The sequence below is a fragment of the Macaca nemestrina genome, chromosome 5 (genome assembly GCF_043159975.1).
Source record: "Macaca nemestrina isolate mMacNem1 chromosome 5, mMacNem.hap1, whole genome shotgun sequence".
Taxonomy (NCBI): Eukaryota; Metazoa; Chordata; class Mammalia; order Primates; family Cercopithecidae; genus Macaca; species Macaca nemestrina.
The window spans coordinates 146536860-146549544 of record NC_092129.1 but is presented as its reverse complement, the minus strand read 5'-3'; the positions used below and the strand labels follow the sequence as shown (position 1 = coordinate 146549544).

Sequence of the window (12685 nt, the reverse complement as noted above, 5' to 3'; positions counted from 1 at the left end):
ACAAGGGAACAGACTAGCAAAATAAAAAGACCAAGGTCAGCCAGCTGAGAAATTGTGGCAGAATTCTGGGACAAGGATCTGGCCAAGGCTTTCTTTATGGACTCCACAGCATTTCAAGACTCCACTGGCCTATTCTGTATCGTGTTCGTCTCTCAGTGGCTGTGGCTCTGGCATTTCTGGGTGGGAATGTCCTGAAAAGCAGAAGCAGAGGAGAGTTCCCAGAGACAAACTGCTTAGTTGCTGGGCATGGAATAGCTTTTCCCCTGTCCCTACTCCTATCCCATTCTGGTCCTACCTGGCTCCTACGCTTGTCTCAGTGGTGTGGCTGAGGACTCAGCGGTCTCTTGATCACTTCCTCGATGGGGCCTTTGACAGCCTTGTCACTGAAGTCAAAAAAGTGTCGAAGTTCTCGTTTTGGCCTAACTGATAAAGTACGGCCGGTGTGCTGATAATCCTTGTATTATGTGTTGGGGCTGCAAAGACACCCTGGTCTTAAGACACTCACAACCTGATTTATAAGATACATCTCACATAACTCCGCGTAAGACCAGCGTGAGAGTCTCAGACGTGGAAGCGTTTAGGAGAGACATGTTTGGTTGGGCAGTAATGAAAGCTTTCAGAAGCAGCAATTAATTCAAGCCTTGACAAATGGGGTTAAGAAAGACTTTATGAATTGTAAGTTGAATTAAAAAGACATTTGCAAAATATTTACAAAATATTTAGGGTGAAATTACAAGCTCATTCTATAAAACATTTTAGAAATAAAAGTGGCCAGATGGGTAGGATTTTAGCACGTGAGGCTAAGAAGCGGAGGCAAAGTCAAGAGAGGGATTGTGTATATTCCAGCTCCAGTGACTAGCTGACCTCCCATGTGACTGGAAGCCGCTGAGGTGGCGAGCAGTATATTGGGCTTAAAAGCCCTGTCACTGTCACTCACTGTGTGACCCTGGGCCTCTCTGAGACTGATGTAATAAAGGATCCCGAAGACAGGGCAAGGTGGGTGCCATTCATATATGGCAGGTAGCAGCATTCATTGAAAGATCTGAACAGGGCAGAGACTTGACTGGAGCTTGGCAACTAACTAAACTCAAAGTTAAAAAGCAGGAGTGTTGAGACAGGATACTGGGTGGCTGCTGGAGGGATCACTGTGGGTTTTGAAGGGAGGAGAAAGTATAGTTTTTTGATGAGTTTGTGTTGTCTATGGGACATCTAAGAAAAACCTCCAGCAAGCAGATGAGAGTTGAGCCCAGAGTTCAAGAGAAAGATGGGAGCAGATGACAGAAATGTGGGCACACTGGAGACCACCTGGGCAGTTAGAAGAATGGCCAAGGACAGCAAGGAAGGCGAAGGACAGACCTGAGGAAAACCCCTTACATTTAAAGTCTGGGATTGGGGAGAGGGAGAGACAGCACCTTTTGAGGGGTCTGTTCTCCAGGGAGGGCCTCACAGGGAATGTCAAGCCCTCATGCCACAGATGGAAGGGAGAGGCAGGTCAGATGTGCTCGGCATCACAAACAGGAAAAGGCAAGGCTGGACCAGAACTCAGCACCCAGCCCTTCCTGCTGTCCACAGACTTACATATTACTCGAAGTAGGCAAAAGTGTCCTTAATAAATGTTATCAATGTTGTGATTGAAATTCATGAACTCAAGTCTAAAATGATACCGTGATATTGGGACGTGTGTTGGAGACACTCTGACTCTTGGAATAGAGAATCCCATTCTCCTAACAAGTTTAAAAAAATCATTGAAAGCATTTGCCAAAATCCCTGGTCAGCTTGGCTGCTTCCATTAATGTATTAGATGCCATTAGCACCTGAGTGTGAATGTGCCGGTGTTCAGATGGGCTCTCCTGACCTGGCTAGACTCTGAGCTTCACTTTGAGAGAAGAGCAGGGGCTAGTGGCAAGACTGCCAAGATCGGAGCAGTGCTGAAGGAGAGATGGAGGGTGTGGGCCTTGACTACCCCGAGTCTGCAGGCCTCCCACAGTGTCTGCAGTAGGGCAGTAAGTGTGCAGGTCTCTAGTCCTGCTGGCTGCAGCCTTCTGGCCTCTCCTGAAGCTGGGATGAGGGAAGGAGGTCTTTGGAGGACGGAAGTGGTTTCTCCAAAAGGTGGGGCAGAAGTTTCTTACTCTGTGGTGAGGAAGAAGTGCCAGGGAGATACGTGCTGGGCTAGAGCTGGAGGGGAGTGCTGGCTCCACCCTGGTGATAGGGGAGAGCGGCAGGGAAGTGCTGGGGAGAGAAGGGCCGGGCCCCTGGTGAGGGCGCGACCTTCAGACCTGGCCCACGGACCTAGGTGAGGACAGGCGCTCTTGTTTTTGAGCCCAAATGTTGCATTTTCCAAGACCACTCTGACCCACCACGCTCCCGACCCTGGGCCTATACAACCCGCGAGACCCTATTGGGCACACACACACAGGCGGCTGGAAGTCCAGAGGAGTGGAAGAACACACCGAAAGGCACCAGCAGATGCCGACAGGCTATCCCCTGCACGATGACGTGGAATTTGGCGGGGGGCGGTCGGAGTCCAGCTGCCGGGCAGCCCAGTTCCAGGGGAACACCACCTTCCCACTTCATCCTCCTTCTGGCCTCCCCATTCACCTCATTAGAGCTACCTCCACTCAATAAAACCTTGCACCCATCATCCAAGCAAGCCCACAGGTGATCCTATTTTTCTGCCACACCAAGGCAAGAACCCAGGATACTGAAAGCCCTCTGTCCTTGTGATAAGGCAGAGGGTCTAATTGAGCTGATTAACACAAACTGTCTGCAGGTGGTTAAACTGGAAGAGCACACTGTAACATACACCCACTGGGGCTTCCGGAGCTGTAAACACTCAAACCTTAGACGCTGCAGTGGGGTCGGAGCCCACGCTCCCCATGACCTGCCTGTCTGCATGCTCCCGCTAGGGGTTGGAGCTACGGGGCACCAAAGAAGCGAGCCACAACCCCATCGCATGCCCAGCGAGGGGGATAAGGGAACTTTTCCCATTTCACTGGCACCTGGGGTGACCTTCTGTCTGCCCTTTCCCTTCGAGGGTGGCAGAAGGTAATCGGGGATACGTACGTGTGTGTGTGTGTACCTATACATACGTATTCTCTTCAACTTTAATAATAAGGCCAGAACTCCCAGGCTACACGCGGTCAAACACTCTACTACTGAGCTCTACCCCCATCACAGGCTACATAGAGTCAAAAAAGCTAATTGTCCCCAAATTTCAGAAGGGCTGTGGTGCTGTTTCCGAAAACATTTTGTGTCCTTTGCTTGACACCCGTAAGGCTGGTTGGAAGAGGGTGGATTCAGTTGAACTCCTGAAGCCGTGTCTCAATCCCTTCCTCTTCCTTTCTGCCTGGTATTGGTCCCTTTGGGGGATGCAGAAGCCATACTGGGGATGCAACGTTGATGGTTCCTCATGGGCAGGGAGTGTCACATAAGGACCCAGGGGTAGACCCCTTCCCTCCAGCTTCACAGTCCCAGGTGACACCTGAAAGCGATTTTATCTAAGCTGGTCATGAAAGATTATGAAATTTGTGGGAGTTTTTGTATGTAATGTGGGAAAATTTTTAAGTGCAAAGGAGAAATTAAGAACTACCCTTATTCTGACCACGCAGAAATTACCATTTTAATGGTCTCTTGTTTTTTCTAGGTAGAGCATGTATTTTAGTTTCTTGTACTGGGTAGTTGAGAAGTCTGTTAGCTCTCTGACATCACTGTGGAAGTTCATGGTACAACGGGAATGCAAGTCCTCCCCACACCTCCTCAGCCTAAGTCTGGCTTTTTCTCGCTTGCTGTGGATTGTGGATTGGCCCAAACCAAGCATTGCCTGTTTGTTCCTCTGTTTTGTTAAAATATTGCTAGTCTCCATAGCATTTGAAATTAGATGGGAGCTACATATCTTCATCCTGACAACTTTGCTCTCTCGGGTCAATTTCCATGGAATTCAGTCCTAGACCGAATTCTGCCCCATGTACAAACACCTAATGAGTGAGGAAGCTACCATATGGCCATATAATTCTCCTCTTGATTGAGAAGTTCCCACCTCTGCTTTCGGGTACAGCCATCAGCATCAGGAACGAAGATCACTCCACAGCAGATACAACATGCTTCCGAGGGCAGGACCAGTTAGTGGAGTAGTCAGGTCGGGAGCAGGAGGAACAGAGCCGGAACTTTGAGTATTTGCATGTTTTAGATATAGTTTTACATATAGTAACTCTGGCACACAAATCTTAAGTTTAATCTCTATGAGTGTTTATATGTGTACCCACCCATGAAACTGGGACCCAGACCAAAATACAGAATGTTTCCAGTGCCCCAGAAGGTTCCTCATGACCCCGCCCAGTCAGGACCCCCTCTGCAAGTGTAACTACCATCCAGACTTGCATTGTCCTGAGTTAGTGTTGCTTGTTCTTGAACTTCACATTAATGGAATCGCACAGCTTGTGCTCTTTTGTGTCTGGCTTCTTTCATTTAACATTGTAGCTCTGAGCTCCACCCTGTTTTGCATGTAGCTATAGTTTGCTTTTTGTTGTTGCTGAGTAATAGTCCATCATCCAAACACACTACAGTTTGTGTATCCATTCTCCTGCTGATGGGCACTGGGTTATTTCTGGTTTAGGGCTGTTATAAATAACACTGCTGTGAACATTCTTGTACATGTCATTTGATGGACATAAGTGCTTGTATGTCCCAGGAATGGAATTACTAGGTCACGGGGCAGATATATGTTTAGCTTTAGTGGATTCTGCCAGTTTCCCATTTGGTGTTCAATTTACATTCCCTCCTGTATTCATCTGATCTTGCACAGCTCCCCACCTGTATTAGTCTGATCTCTCCCAGCTATAAATACATACCTGAGACTTGGTAATTTATATAAAGAAAAAAAGAGGTTTAATTGGCTCATGGTTCTGCAGACTGTATAGGAAGCATGGCTGGGGAGGCCTCAGGAAACGTAGAATCATAGCTGAAGGGGAAGGCGAAGCAGGCACATCTTATGTGGCCAGAGCAGGAGGAAGGGAGCAAAGTGGGAGGTGCTACACACTCTAAAACAACCAGATCTGGCCGGCCACGGTGGCTCACGCCTGTAATCCCAGCACTTTGGGAGGCCGAGGCGGGCGGATCACGAGGTCAGGAGACCGAGACCATCCTGGCTAATATGGTGAAACCCTGTCTCTACTAAAAATACAAAAAATTAGCCAAGTGCTGTGGCAAGTGCCTGCAGTCCCAGCTACTCCAGAGGCTGAGGCAGGAGAATGGCATGAACCCAGGAGGCGGAGCTTGCAGCGAGCCGAGATCATGCCCCTGTACTCCAGCCTGGGCGACAGAGCGAGACTCTGTCTCAGAAAAAAAAAACAAAAAACAACCAGATCTGAGTCATGATCCAATCACCTCCCACCCGGCCCTTCCTCCAACACTGGGAATTAAAATTCAACATGAGATTTAGGTGGGGACACATATCCAAGCCATATCAGAGTGTAGTTGCTCCACATCTGTGCCAACACACAGTACTGCCGGCCTGTGGCGTTTGCTCCAGACCCGCTTGTTGAGTGACTTCCATTAAGCTCCACTGTGCAGCAAGGCCTCTGTTTTCCTTTATAGTACTTTCTGGCTTTAGAGGGAGAGTTATGAACTGCCAAGGTGCTTTTCAACTGGGGAATCCTGATTAAGAGGATGGTGAGCGGGGAGAGCTCCCTGGAGTGGATTCGCTGCTGATCCTGTCCTGGATGCCAGGGCATGAATGCACCTGGCTGTGCAGCCCGGGCTTCTCTTAGCACCCACTTCCGTACTATGGTGCCACCCAGATCCCTGCATGGGCTGTTTGGGAAATAGGGTCACACTGGACAGTCCTTTTTAGTTCAGAGCAACACAACCGTTCCCACCTCATCCTCCCCGTCACTGCCATTGGGCTCTGAGGACCCACTTCTGCTCGAGGGTTGCTTTTTTATTTTCTGTTTTTGTTTTCTTGAGATAGGGTCTCACTCTGTTGCCCAGGCTGGAGTGCAGTGGCTCGATCACAGATCACTGCAACCTGTGCCTCGTGGGGCTCAAGCGATTCTCCCCACTCAGCCTCCCAAATAGCTGGGACCACAGGTGTGTGCACCACCATGCCCGACTAGACTAATATGGTATTTTTTGTAGAGATGGGGTTTTGCCATGTTGCCCAGGCTGGTCACGAACTCCTGGGCTCAAGGGATTCACTGGCCTTGGCTTCCCAAAGTGCTGGGATTACAGGCGTGAGCCACTGTGCCAGGCCTGAGGGACCCATTTTTGAATACAGACCCCAGCCTGTGTCCTGAGGTGTTATACTTACCGGTGGCGCAGAAAGGACCCCTGCGCATCGCACCCATTGTGTCCTTGTCTACTGGCTGATGCCCAAAATTCTACCCTTAGTGCTTCATGCTTTTACCTCTCAAGGGCATGATCCTTGGGGACATGGCAGTGACCCTGGTTAGAGTGGGCCTGTTTTCCTTTAAGTGACTGGTATCCCAGTGTGAACAAAGGATGTGTGAGCAGGTTTCGATAAGGCAATACAGCAAGGACACTGAGTCCTTGAGGGGAAGGTTTAAAAGGAGATGAAAAGGGCCTACTTGCGGCTGGCTGACCTTGGTGCCACAGACGCACATTTCAGCCATCAAGGATGAAGGCTCAGAAGACTCTGAAGCAACTTCAAAGGAATCGCTCGGATCACAGGTGGGGTGAAGGTTGGAGATAAGAAGGCAGGGCCAGGGAAAAAGACCCAAGGGAGCCTCGTTTGGAAGCAGAGCTCTGGAAACAAGACTGCAGAGCCAGGGTCAGGCTGGGCAACTGTTTGAAGCCGGCCCCATCCTCAGGTGCAAGAAAGAGCATCCTCTGGGTCTAGGCCTGAGTTGTGTGAGGAGGACACAGGCTTTCCTGGGCGGGCCCTCAGGCTTCTGGCTCCACTCGTGCCTGTGGCATACACACAGGTTTTGATAGCCAGAGCCTCGCCAGTCCTCCTTTTTCTGCTCCCTGTCCCTCCCGGGACCAGGACTTGGCCTCTCCCCTCTACCTTCCCTTTTCTTCCTCCTTCCCCTATCTCCTTCTCTTTAAATTTTGTGATTTTTAAGTTCAATTGATTTATTGTCCCTCCTTGTCCCCAGCCTCCCAGTTCTCCTCCCCAGAGGAAACCAATTTCACCAGTTGCATGTGTAACTTTCCAGAGATACTTTATGCACATGAATGATGTGCATGTCCCCTTTCTCTATACAAATGGTAGCGTACTTTTTATACTGTTCTAGGCCTCATTTAAAATTTTAAAATTAAATATCGAGTAGATACAAAAATAGTATAGAATATATATACATTTTAAAAACATTCACAATACAATAGGCCAGCATGGGTACCCACGCCCTGTTCTAGATAAAGAAGCTGGGCTTTTGAAACCATGTACCTCTCTCCAGGCCCACCTCCTCTTCCCCTAAATACTACCATGAATCTTACGCTTATCCTGCGCTTTTTGTTTCTTTATAATCCTACTGCTTGTTTATAATAGATTACAATAAATATACTATATTTTTATACTAAATAAATGTAATAAACATTATATGTAACAGACATAAATATATATAACACATTAATATGGTATACCGCCTCACTTTTTTGGATTATGAACAGTTTTCTACAGCTTGCTTTTATTTCACCCATAATTATAGTTCTGAAGTTCAGTGTACTGATATGCATGTCTGGAGTTAGTTCATTTTTCACTCTTGTATAGAATTCCATTGCACGGGGATACTATGATTATCTTCATTGGACTGTTTATTAATAATAATTATTATTGTTTTCTAATTTATTTTTTGAGACAGGGTCTCACTCTGTTGCCCAGTCTGGAATGCAGTGGTGCAATCATGGCTCACTGCAGCCTCAACCTCCAGGGCTCAAACGATCCTCCTACCTCAGCCTCCCAATTAGCTGGGACTACAAGCATGAGCCACCACACCTGGCTAATTTGTAAAACTTATTTTATAGAGAGGAGGTCTCACTTATTTTATAGAGAAGGCTGGCCTTGAACTCTCAGCCTCAATAGTCCTCCTGCCTCAGCCTCCCAAAGGGTGGCTTATGCCTGCTGGGATTACAGGCATGAGCCACTGTGCTTGGCCTCACTGGACTATTTTAGGACATTGGGTTGCTTTCAATTTTGGGCTTCTAGGAACAGAGCTGGTACAAATGTTCTTAATTGTTTCTTCTGGTGTGTGTTGGGGGGAATGTTGGGGGGTGGGGGTTGGGTAAGAACTTCTCTAGGGCATTTGCAAGGTCACTGAGAAAGTACATTGTCAACTTCAGTAGATAATGCCAAAGTTTTAAAAAGTGGTTATAACCATTCACACACCCGCTAGTAGTTTGAGCATTCCTCTGGCTCCACTTCCCACCAACACCTGCAATTATCAGCTTTTTAATTTTGTAGATGGTTTTGTGTGAAATTGTAACTCACTGTGGTTTTAGTTTTCATTTCCCTGGTTATGCATGCTGCATTGTTTTACTTAAAATATGTCTTGGTGACTATTCCATATCAGAGCAGTGAGGACTTCCTCCTCCTTTCTTGGCTGGAGAGTGTTCCATCGTCATATGAAAATCTTGTGGTCAATTTAACCCGTTCCCTATTGATAGACACTGAGTGGGCTCCAGCCTTTTGCAGTCGATTCTGCGATGCATAACTTTGTGTATAGATAGCAGGGCGCAGCTGCACATGGGGGTGTGGACATGTAGGTTTTTCACAGGAACTTCCTGAGATGCTTAGAAGAAAAGGAAAGATAGTGTTTGCTCCCCCTGGCCCTGTGCCTCCCTATTTTCAGCAAATTCCCTTAATTCCATGAGTGCCTCAGGGTCAGAATGACATCCATCCTGTCCTGTTTGTACTGCACCATCTTTTCTCTCAGTGATGATGTTCCTCTCCCACCTACATCCCTTCGAGCCACCCCCACCTCCACAAAGACTCCTCAGGAATTGTCTCTACCCAGCATCTCTTACTTTTTCTTTTCTTTTTCTTCCTTTCTCTCTTTCTCTTCCTTCCTTCCTTCCTTCTTTCCTTCCTTCCTTTCTCTCTCTCTCTCTCTCTCTTCCCCCCTACTCCCTCCCTCCCTCCCTTCCTTTTCTTTCCTTCTTTTTTTCCTTTTTTTTTTTTTTTGATCAGAGTCTTGCTCTGTCACCCAGGCAGGAGAGCAGTGGTGCAATCATGGCTCACTGTAGCCTCAAACTCCTGGACTCAAGCGATCCTCTTGCCTCAGCCTGCCAAATAGCTAGGACTGCAGCTGCTCGCCGCCATGCCCAGCTATATTTTTTATAGAGACAGGGTCTTGCTATGTTGCCTTGGCTGGTCTCAAACTCCTAGGCTCAAGCAATCCTCCCTGCTCAGCGTCCCCAGTCACTGCCAGACAACTTTCTTATGAACACCCCCATCTCGAGAATTCAAGTTAGTATTAACTGAGGGATTAGACTTTGCCTGGCCCTGAAAGAGAGAAAAATAAGCTGACCACCACTCTAGAGAGTGTTTAGTCTCAAAAGTGGGCACAGTAACACACACACACACACACAAAACCAACCAACCAAACAAAAAAACAGGTAAAGGCAGACAAATCCCAACCCATCCCCTATGTGCTATGCCCTGGGCAAACCCTCTGACATCCCTCAGACTCAGCTTCTTTCTCTATGAAAAGGGACAATAACACTTACCTCTTGTGGGTGTGAGGCAGATGAGGGCCAATGTTAATAAACCACTCACATTCATGCACTCACTAGTCCAAGCTTTCATTGTTGTCAATGATAATTCTAATTCGAGCAAGCTATGAAGAGGCTATGACAGACACAAAATCAGCCAGAGGGGAGCCCACATTGGAGGGCAGCCCACATCAGAGGGCGTCCTGGAGGAGGAGATGATTGAGCTGCTTCTATCAAGGTAAGCATTGTATAGGCAATTGGGAAAATGTGCATGAATACATGGTAGGGGATGGTGAGAAGATTCTTGAAGGAGAGATCTGCAAAATCAGAAGCATGAAGAGTGAGGGAGGAAAGATTTGGACATGTTTGGGAACCAGTGCGTAAGTGGGGAGAGATGTGGATTGTAAAGGGTGTAGGACCTACTGCCCGAGAGGTGGCAAGAGCTCCATCTTTGAGAACTCAGTGGGCAAAACGAAGTCCTGGGGTGGGCCCAGGAATTGGCCCTGCACCAGAAATTCAGATGCACACTTGTGTTTGAGAATTGCTATTTTCATCTGAGGAAGGAGGTGCCGCCCAGGATGAAGGGATGTGGGGTTCAGTAGAGCAGGACCCTACTACCAGAGAGCCCAGCAGCTAGTCTGCAGGGGGCTTTGCTTTGGGAGGAAGCCTGGGGGCTGGTATTGCTTTTGACTCAAGATACTCACCTCCCCCAACTCTGCTTTGATGTGGTATCCTGCAGGCATAAGGACTGCCATGAGCTGGCGCCTGGGGCATTGCATGGGAAAGGAAAAGATGAATTGTATGTGCCCTCCAGGAAGTTTGGAAGCCAGCCTGGAGAGTGGGAAGCCAGGGCTGACTAAACATCTATAGCAACCATTTCCAGCTAAGAGCTTTAAACTCATTAGTCTCAATCTCCCAACAGTCCACGAGGGTTGGAGGCATTATGTAATTGTCATGCCCCTTTCCTGCACAGATTGAGCCCCAGAGAGGTTGAGTAGCTTGGGCAAGGTCACACAGCTGGGAAGTAGTGGAGCTGGAATTCACAAGTCCATCTGATTCTAGAGCCCATGCACAGTGTTTCTTTCTCTCCCTTCCTCTTCCACTTCCTCTTTCTCCTCCTCCTCCTTCCTCTCTCTCTTTTAGATATTGCATTTACATGGTCTCAAAATCAAAGGGTACAAAAGGATATACAGTGATAATCCTCCTCCTCCTATTTCCCAGTTTTCCTTCCTAGAGAAAACTAACGGTACTCGTTTCTTGCAACTAGCTTTAGAATATTCTATTCATATATAAATGAGTATATTCCATAGATATTCTTCCCCATTTTTTAGACCAAGAAAAAAAAAAAAAAGTGGCATCCTATATGTACTGTTTGGCACTGAGGTTTTTTTGTGTGTGTTTTTTTAACTTAGTATTTATTGGTAGTCTTTCTGTATCAGTTCATAAAGAGCCTTTCCTTATTCTGTTTATTATCTGCATATTCAACTTACCCTCTATTTGGTGGATGTAGAGGGGGCTTCCGACCTTACGCAGTTACAACCCATTCTGTGTGAGCATCCCTGACCTCAGGTGCAGAAGGCATGAGTAGCACATCTGTCAGATAACACATCTGTCAGATAACACCCTAGAAGGGGAGATGCTGGTGCCACTCATTACCTTCTCCTCAAATCTGCTCACAGACTTAACCATAATGACACTTCTTTCTTCTATAATCTGGCTGCTCAGGCATGTTCCTCTGACAGCACTTTCTCCCACAGACTCTGTTGCCAAACTTGGGTCTGCCCACCAGGTGCAGCAAAGCCAAGCACTGACATTGGGATTTGCAGCGAGAGAAAGCGAGGCATTTACTGCAGGGCACCAAGGAATGAGAGTCAGGCAGCTCATGCTTAAGTCCTGAACTCCTCAGTGGCTCACAGGTAAGGGTTTTTAAAGGCAGGGAGGCAGAGGTTACAGGCAAAGTCATAAATCAATTCGTGGAGGCTGTGTATCGGTTTGACCTAAAAGGGTGGGACATCTTGAAGCGGGGCCTGCAGGTCATAGGTGAATTCAAAGACCCTCTGATTTGTGATTGGTTAAGGAGGCAAAGCTTTGTCTAAAAACCTGGGGTCAGCAGAAAGGAATGTTGAGCTCTGGACTGTGGGCGTGACTTCCTCCAGGCCCCTCAGGAAGAAATGTTGAACAAAGAATGGTGGTCTGAGTTCAGTCCTCGGCTCCCAACTGAAGTCTCCGTGCCAGTGGATGGCATTTTCCACTGTGGGGGGCCTGGGTTTCTGAAAAACAACTCAGAAACGTACATTAAGATGTTATCTTAAGTTTCAATAGGGAACCAAGTATTTTGTGACTAACTTCCTTGGCTATTTTCTTAAAAAAGCTATTATTACCTTCTTGCTTATTGTGTTCATTTACTCTCAGGACTAGCTAGGTGCCTGGAATTTCCCTTGAAAGAACTCAAGATTTTCCTTTATTTCCATTCCTGGCAAGGGAGTTATGCCTGGCAGGCCCTTAAACTCTGTCTCAACTCTGACTATCTGGATGCTGGTCCTGTCTTCCGGGCACTGCTGCGGGGAGGGGTGGGTGGCTCTGCCCCTGTGCCCAGCACACAGTAGTGGGCACTCAGCATGGGGGAGCTGCATCTGCTCTTCTGGGGCATTGTCATTTACCTTCAAGGAGCATTTCCTCATTTGGTCCTCACAACAGCCTTGTGGGTACCTGGCAGGAACCATCATCCCCACGTTACAGGTGGGCAAACAGGGGCTCAGGGACATCCTGATTTGGCCTTGGCCTCATTGGCTGAGGAGGAAATCCAGGCCCCCTGACTCCCCACACAGTCTCACTCCTCGCCCCGCCCCTCCACACTGCCTCCCAGCGGCTGCTGAAATGCAATTAGTCAAGGAAGGACCTGCTTTTCAGCTTTATACTGTCTTGTTATTCCACACACAGAAATACCAATGGCACAGGGCCATCTCAGCCTGTTTTTGTTTGCCAACAAACATGAGAAAGATTAGGATATCTAGCCAAC

At 47.7% G+C, this 12685-nt stretch overlaps 1 protein-coding gene across 2 annotated transcripts in view; it reads left to right on the top strand.

The window, feature by feature from the left end:
* The first annotated feature begins 9498 nt into the window (after window positions 1-9498).
* LOC105474519 (patatin like phospholipase domain containing 1) overlaps window positions 9499-12685 on the top strand; it is a 73213-nt gene continuing 70026 nt past the window's right edge. For both annotated transcript variants that reach the window (XM_011729260.3, XM_071097146.1), the window contains exon 1: window positions 9499-9904. The gene's annotated coding sequence lies outside the window, so the exon portion shown is untranslated. The remainder of the gene's footprint in view (window positions 9905-12685) is intronic.